Source organism: Ostrinia nubilalis (assembly GCF_963855985.1).
Source record: "Ostrinia nubilalis chromosome W unlocalized genomic scaffold, ilOstNubi1.1 SUPER_W_unloc_10, whole genome shotgun sequence".
In the NCBI taxonomy this organism is placed as follows: Eukaryota; Metazoa; Arthropoda; class Insecta; order Lepidoptera; family Crambidae; genus Ostrinia; species Ostrinia nubilalis.
The window spans coordinates 9,498-16,984 of NW_026973567.1; the positions used below are offsets into that span (position 1 = coordinate 9,498).

A 7,487-nucleotide genomic window follows, 5' to 3' on the forward strand; every position below is an offset into this window, starting at 1 on the left:
TTCATTTATTTAAACAATAAGAATTTTGTTTTGGGTGCACTGTTTTTAATGTCCTACGTAGGTACATATTTTATGTTCGTCCATTTTAACCTAACAATGAAATTGTGATAAAAATGGGTCTCATTTTGAGAACTGCTGTCTGTTCCCTCGCTAAATATTATCCTAATTACCTCATGTCTTTGAAGTTAAAATTAATAATTTATCAGTTTCAACTACTCTGTTCAATATTTTCCTCCTTCTTCTCTCGTTGATGAGATAGATGTGCGACGGATCTCGAGCACTGTAGGTCGTAGGTGTTAAAACATCCTATCGCTTGTCTTGCTGAAGACAAGTGAGCATTGGATATCGACTACACCGTTTGTTTTTATTTGGGTTTTCACTTCTTTTGTACCGAATGTTTACTATATTTTCAGTTTAGAATTTTCTTATGGTATTGTTATTTTATTACCATTATTCTTTCACTTTCTTAATATTAAAGTTACTCCTTTTATTTACAAGTTTGTTGTTGCTATCATGCATGAGGTAATTTTATTGTTGAGAGGGTTTTCATAATGGACGTGACATTTTCTTTCTTTGCCAGGAATTGCTACTTGATCATTTTCATAAAATTAACAATAACTAAAAGTTGTTAAAATTTGAGTATTCTTGAAATAAATAAGTAACGTTATGTTTTAAGTGTAACTTGCTATTTTTTAGAATGTTTATTCTTGTTAATTAATATTTAAGTACTATTTAAAATTACAAATAAATAAATTTTGACTTTGTTTTTGTAACCGTTTATAACACTTTATATACCTTTAAAAGTACCTGTTTTTTAGTGAGACCTATGATGTATTTGCAATGTTTATTTAAGAAATGCGAAAAAAGGCTACAGTTACATTATTAATTTTACAAAATGACAATTATACGACGATCCTTATTATGCTGGTGAGAACAATTTCGTTCAGTTTCGCTTATGACGGCATTAACTAACTACATTTGAACACATCCATTGCTCATTGCTTTCTGAACCACGTGTTGTTTGTTATATTGACATACTCGTACTTGTACCTGGACACCCTGATATTCCGTCGACGCTGAGGTGTTTGATTGACACCCGGGACATTATCGACCGGTTATTTTCTCTGCCCTGATTCGTTAACCCTGCATCTTCCCTCCGCTCGACCTCTTCAACTTTATGCTCGTGCTGTGTTGGCTGTCGCCTTCACACTCTTCGCTTCGTTGGCGTCACCCTCTCTGAGGCGTCTGCCTGTGTCACCCACGTGGATCAGTGACGTCCCCTGCAGGCTGGGGGTGTCGTCCTAACAGTCTTCCCCTGTCAATCAGTTCGTTCAGTCAGCGGTATCATTCTCTCTTCCTTCGTTTGGTTGGCTGAGGAGGCTCCTGTTCCGAATCAGGCGCTAATGTCATGGTGATTCCAAAGTGATTACGTTATATTCCGATATACCACTCTTACAGTAATGGGGTGATATTTTTCATATTCCATTTCACTTTGCTTTCCCATCTTCTCTTACATTACTGCACACGTAAACACTCATCATATACAATATCGGCTTACCCGGGCAAATCTATCAAATTTTGGATTCATTTCAGTAGCTGCTTTGCAATTGCTTGCTGCTTTAAAATGCTTGCGCTGCTTTGGCTTAGAATTCATTCATATTCATATTATTTATTTGCTAACTAATTGTAGCTAGAAGATCGAATTCGCCCAGTAGGGCGATCTAACTACATGAAATGGTTTTTATTTAAAATAGAAAGACCCGTGTCTTTCTATGTGTCTAGGTATGTCTTGACGCGATATTTATGAATGAGTTACATTATGTACTCACTGCTTGACGTTTAGTTATAATGGGTGGGACGCGAATGATTAAAATCAGTTTTTAATGTTATACATTTCATGTAGGTAGATGGGGAGTAGAAGGGAGAGTGCATAACAAAACTAATCTTACTAACCATTGGCTTGCCTTTAATTAATTATAAGATCAAATTAATGTTATGGTACTATCCCATGTGCCAACCTCACCTGCTCGCGCCAACAGCCGGCTGTTGGCGGCAGCGGCGTGGCTCACCGCGAGAGTGAGACGCTCCGCTGCGGTGCTCCCTGCTGTCTTACTGACGAGGCTCTGGCTTTAACTAATATTTATGGCTGTCTTTTACTAACATTGTATGTCATGTTATAGAGCTTGCAGATGGACTAACCAGGCTGGCAGTGTGTGGCAGCTAACTTGTTTATAAATGTGGAAACATCTCATTCACACAAAACACAGATGAGCCGTGCAATGCTTTGATGAATTATACATCGATGTAAACTCTAACAATGCATAGCCAAATATAAATCTAATTTTAATATGTTTTATATTACAGATGACAAACGATTTATTAGTAATATCACTGTTTATATCTTATCTGGATAAGATACTCAATTAGACATCAAGATGACTGTCACTCGTACACTCAAAAGATACTAAGAGTAAGTATTAAAAATATTAATAAAATTATTATTTAATTTATAAAAAGACTAGCTTTTGCCCACGGCTTCACCGGCGTGAAATTTTGTTTGTCACAGATCGTCATAAATTATAGCCTATGTGTTATTCTGGGTTATAAACAATAATACTGTAAAGTTTCGTCAAAATCCGTTCAGTAGTTTTTGCGTGAAAAAGTAACAGACATCCAAATTTTCGCATTTATAATATGTATTAGTATTTTAATCTGTACTACATATTTTATATTAATTATTTCAGGTATAGAAGCCAAAAGAGAAACTTGAGTGATGCAAAAGTTAAAATTGCTACGATGGTGCTCACCACATCTACTCGCAAGTCAAGTTCCTCAAGATGAAGCATTAATAACGCAGCCCTGACAAAATAATGCAAATTTGAAGAATTCATAAGCATAAAAAGAACTAACTACTAATTAAGGTAAACGCAACTTCAATCTTCACATTTATATTTATATAAATTATACAATTATAATTGTCTTATTACATTTCACTGTTAATAATATTAATATGCCATCTATTTCAGGTATAGACTAGAAGAAATAAGAAAAATTAAAATGTAATATAATACTTAGCTACCTACGTTTCGCTACTTCATACTGAACTGAACCGGAGCCTGACAATGCACCACACGACCTTTTTCTGATTATGTAAGTAAAAAAATTTTACAACTCAATCGCAATAATCAATAATAAGTGTTGAGATACCATAAACATTAAGCTTGGACATATCTTTGGAGTACTCAGCCAGTGTTCTTTTTTCTTTTCACCAACTGTCGTTAGGTCATATAACCTCTTTACTGGCAGGTGTTCACGCGCGCCTACTACCTTTGTTTAAAGGCATTTTTTTTATAAAAAATACTTTTAACAAAATTTAAACAACAGGTAAAACGCCATGAATAGAATAGAATTGATCACATCTCACAAGGAAGGAGGAGTGATATCGCCAAGAAGAAATTACTGTCTCAATGCGTAAAATATTACTCTACGAAGCAAGAAGGCTAAGAATAAAGAAAGAAAAGAAAGCAAAACATAAACGCAAGACGCAAATAGTAGTTCACGACACGACAAGTAAGTGTACCTAACATTATTACGCTAAACGACCAAGAAATATGAGATAAGTAATAGGCTAGATGACAAAATTTCAATTATTTGTCCGTCAGACAGATAATTACAAAATATTAGACTCATAATTTTTATGTTCTTTTACGAGTATAATTAAATAATAACAGTGCTACATCGAGTTGAAATGGCGCTATAGATACGTCACGCTTGAGTAGAATTTTTACTCAAAAATGATGTCACGCGACATTTCAACTCAATTTAATACTGTAATTATTCGATTATAGAAGAAAAAAATATGAGTCTAATATTTTCTAATTATCTGTCTGACGGACTAAATATAATTTTGATTTCATTACCCAGTCATCATCCCTATTGTATATTATTGCAAATCCATTTCCGAGACATGTTCAATATTACTCTTATAAAATGAATTCTATGCATAATTTGAAATCTTATTTTAAACGCAAATGTCACACAATAAATGCCTGCCGCATTTTATTTTATTGGCTTTAGGTAGATGGCACTTTAACTAACAATTATTATATATGATAATACTACCACGCACCCCTCTCACCTCTATGTTGTTTTTTCATAGTCCTTTTTTGCGATTAAAAAATAAGATACTGAAATCATTAAAACGAAATAATTACAACTGTCTTTTTATTTCCAGGTTCATCAGTATCATTGAATTATCGACATTGGACTTGAAATCTCAGTTGCAGTTCCGGTATTGGATTGACGACAGCAGTCAAGTATCGATGAACACTGATTTGAAGATGCTTGACGTTCTACAGAGGAAGCAAGAAAATAATAATTAGAGATATTTACAGATTAAAACATAGTAGTTATGCACTTTTATTCAAATTAATATTGTTTACTGATCAGTAATAATAACATAACCCAAGACTTGTAGCAGCTTATGCTGAACCTCATCATGGCTCTTTTGTTTTTTTTTTCTTTATTTTTCATTTTCTAATATTAATTTAGTGAACATAAAATGCCAGCTACTCGGATATTTAGGTGACTTAGGACTGATTTTTTAATCGTTGAATATCTGCTAAAGAATAAACATTTTGACATATCTCATACTATTCTTCAGTTAAAAGTTATACGACGATTGAGAAATCAGCCCATAAGTTTTTTTTAAACTGAGGTGGAATTGTGTAAAGCAATCGTTATCATTTGACAGTTACGTACGTAACATAACGTACGATAATTCTGTCAAACGCTTTAACTGATTTTATCGTACGTTAAGAACTGTCAAATGATTACAATTGCTTTACACAATTCCATCTCTGATCCAGATTATTTTTTATATTTTCATTTGTATAGGAAAATGTAACATAATCATTTAGCCAATGTCAATTTGCATTCATATTATAAATATTGCACTTGAAATGATGATTATTATGATTACATAATATTTTGGAATTAAACATGTCTTAGCTAAGTAAAACTACTCGAATTTCACTATCATTGGAATTTACGAATTTCACTATCATTGGAATTTAATATTTTTCGCTTATATTAAAATCGTAGCTTAATCCAGTCATTCTAGATAACTTAGATTTTTAAATCCGACTGTCAGCACTGAAGCTACATGTAGCACTTCACTTATAAGCTTATGTCTTTTTATTTAATGTACTAAATGATAGATCAATTACGAAAGTAGATAGCTCCTTTACAAAGACATAGTAATATTACAGTCAAATGTATGCTTTCAAAAGTTGTAGAATAATTGTTTAATCATTATAAATATACTATTTGCAGCAATTTTTTGTTTTTTTCTTCATTAATTAATTAATAAACACGTAGATTGAGTTATAATCACACACAGGCTTAACTGTCTCGCACACAGATTTAAATATCTAACACACAGACTTGACTATCTCGCACACAGGCTTAATATCTTTGATATCTGTTTCCTAAACAGCTTTCATTTAGGTACATACATAAGATGATTAAATTTTAATAATATGACTAAACTAAACTGCACTCAAACTTTCATGTAACATAGCACTCCATTAACAACGGTAACTAGAGAATGCTTGGAAATAAAATCGATAGGTGGCGCATTGTAGTAATCAATGGTGATAGCTCTATGATGCGCCTCCTGTCGGTATTATTCCTAAAACATTCTGTAATTTCAGCACATTATCATGATAGACTACATTCGTTCTTAACGACAATAAAATTAATAAACAAGTACACTAGCTATTACTTTTATTATTATGAATGCATAAGATTTTACAATAGAGTTGATTATTATAAAATAATTTGTAATTTGTTAGGAGAATCTCATAGATACCTACTTCTGTAATATATAGCCAACAAATAACTAAGGTAGATAAGCTAATTGAATCAAGACATAATAATAATATGTACGACAACTGAAATCTTTCATAATTTATTGCCTTCTATGCATAATATTATTGCTTAAAACGAAATACATTTTAGTGCCAAATTCTAAACAAAAAGCCATATAACCGAAAATAAAGGCGAGGCCGAAGGCCGAGCGATAGTTTAAAGCCTGTGAGTCGCCATAGATTTATTTTTAATGCGTCAAAAAAGGACTAGAGCCCAGTGACAGACAGAAAGGCGAGGCCGAAGGCCGAGCGATGGTTCAAATCCCCACAGTACCCATAGATTTACTTGTGTTGCGTCAAAAAAGCACAAGAGCACAGTGACAGACAATAAACACCCGCTGTAATTTTTGCGAGGCCGAAGGCCGAGCTCCGAATGCGAGGCCGCAGGCCGAGCGCCGCGTAGGGCGAAGCCCGGAGCGGCCAGCATCGCAGATCTAGCTTTTGTAGCCCGCGTAGCGGGCGACCAAAGCTAGTCTATATTATATAAAGCTCGATTACCACTCACTGACTGACTGACTGATCAGGGGTATTTTTAGGGTATTTAGAGGGGAGAGGGGTAAAATTGTTAGTGTTTGTTTTTAACTAGATTTTTTGACTGCCAGCTTTACCACATTTTTTGAACCAAAAAACAAAATGGCGGCACTTTTTGAAACACAAACTTTTCTGTCTTTCGTCCTGAATTTTTTCTTTTTTGGTCGTTTGTTGGGGTTGCCAAGGTGTGTTAAAAAATGTGGGAAAAAAACGGAAAAACAAAATGGCCGCGCCGCCATCTTGGATTGAAAATGCGATTTCGGGGTGTTTTTAGGGAGGTGACATTCCGAGATGCGCAATTGTTTTTTAAAATTTCTTTTGAGTTCTTGTGACATGTATAGTCTACTTCAGAGCCCCATTCACAGATTATCAAAAAACAAGATGGCGGCTGAGCCGTCGGCCATTTTGTTGCGATCAAAAAATTCCCAAACTTTGGTAGCAATTTTCCGGCAGATGGCGACACCGGAGTAGGGTACAATGTTCCGGGCGATTGTTGGTCTGTTATTCGAGTGTTGCCATAAATAGAAAAAAACTACCATTTTGGAAGAAAATTTTCCACCACGGCCCCCGATAGTAGAAAATGGAAATTTCCAAAAATTCCAAAAACTTGGTATGCAGTTTGGTGACGTTTGGATACCCAAATGACATTTCACCAATTTTATGAAAAAAGTCTGGCAACACTGAAAGTTATGGGGAAAAGTTTATTTTGCGACATGGGTGTCTTTAAAGTTAGTGACAGACAGAAAGAATTATGGCAGAAAAAAAATAAAAATGACGTTTGGTCGTATATACGACCCAGATTATGGGAAAAATCCGAAATGTCAAAAAATCAAGATGGCGGCGGCGTGAGCGGCCATTTTGTAAAAAGTTGAAAATTTCGAAATTTTGGAATTCATTTTTCGAGTAGTTGGCAACACTTTGGAAAGTCGAGTTGTATGAGGCGGTTGTGTGTCTTGTTGAGAGGTTTTGCTTGGGTGAAGAAATTTCTCCAGTGTTGCCATACCTTAGGAGATTTGGTCCAAAAAT

General features: G+C 34.5%; 1 long non-coding RNA gene across 1 annotated transcript; it reads left to right on the forward strand.

The window, feature by feature from the left end:
* Positions 1–907: 907 nt before the first annotated feature.
* On the forward strand, positions 908–5,329 carry LOC135087382 (uncharacterized). The gene is made up of 5 exons (XR_010260784.1): positions 908–2,470; positions 2,745–2,921; positions 3,027–3,150; positions 3,385–3,570; positions 4,235–5,329. It is a non-coding gene; the product is annotated as an uncharacterized LOC135087382 (long non-coding RNA).
* The last annotated feature ends 2,158 nt before the right edge of the window (positions 5,330–7,487 follow it).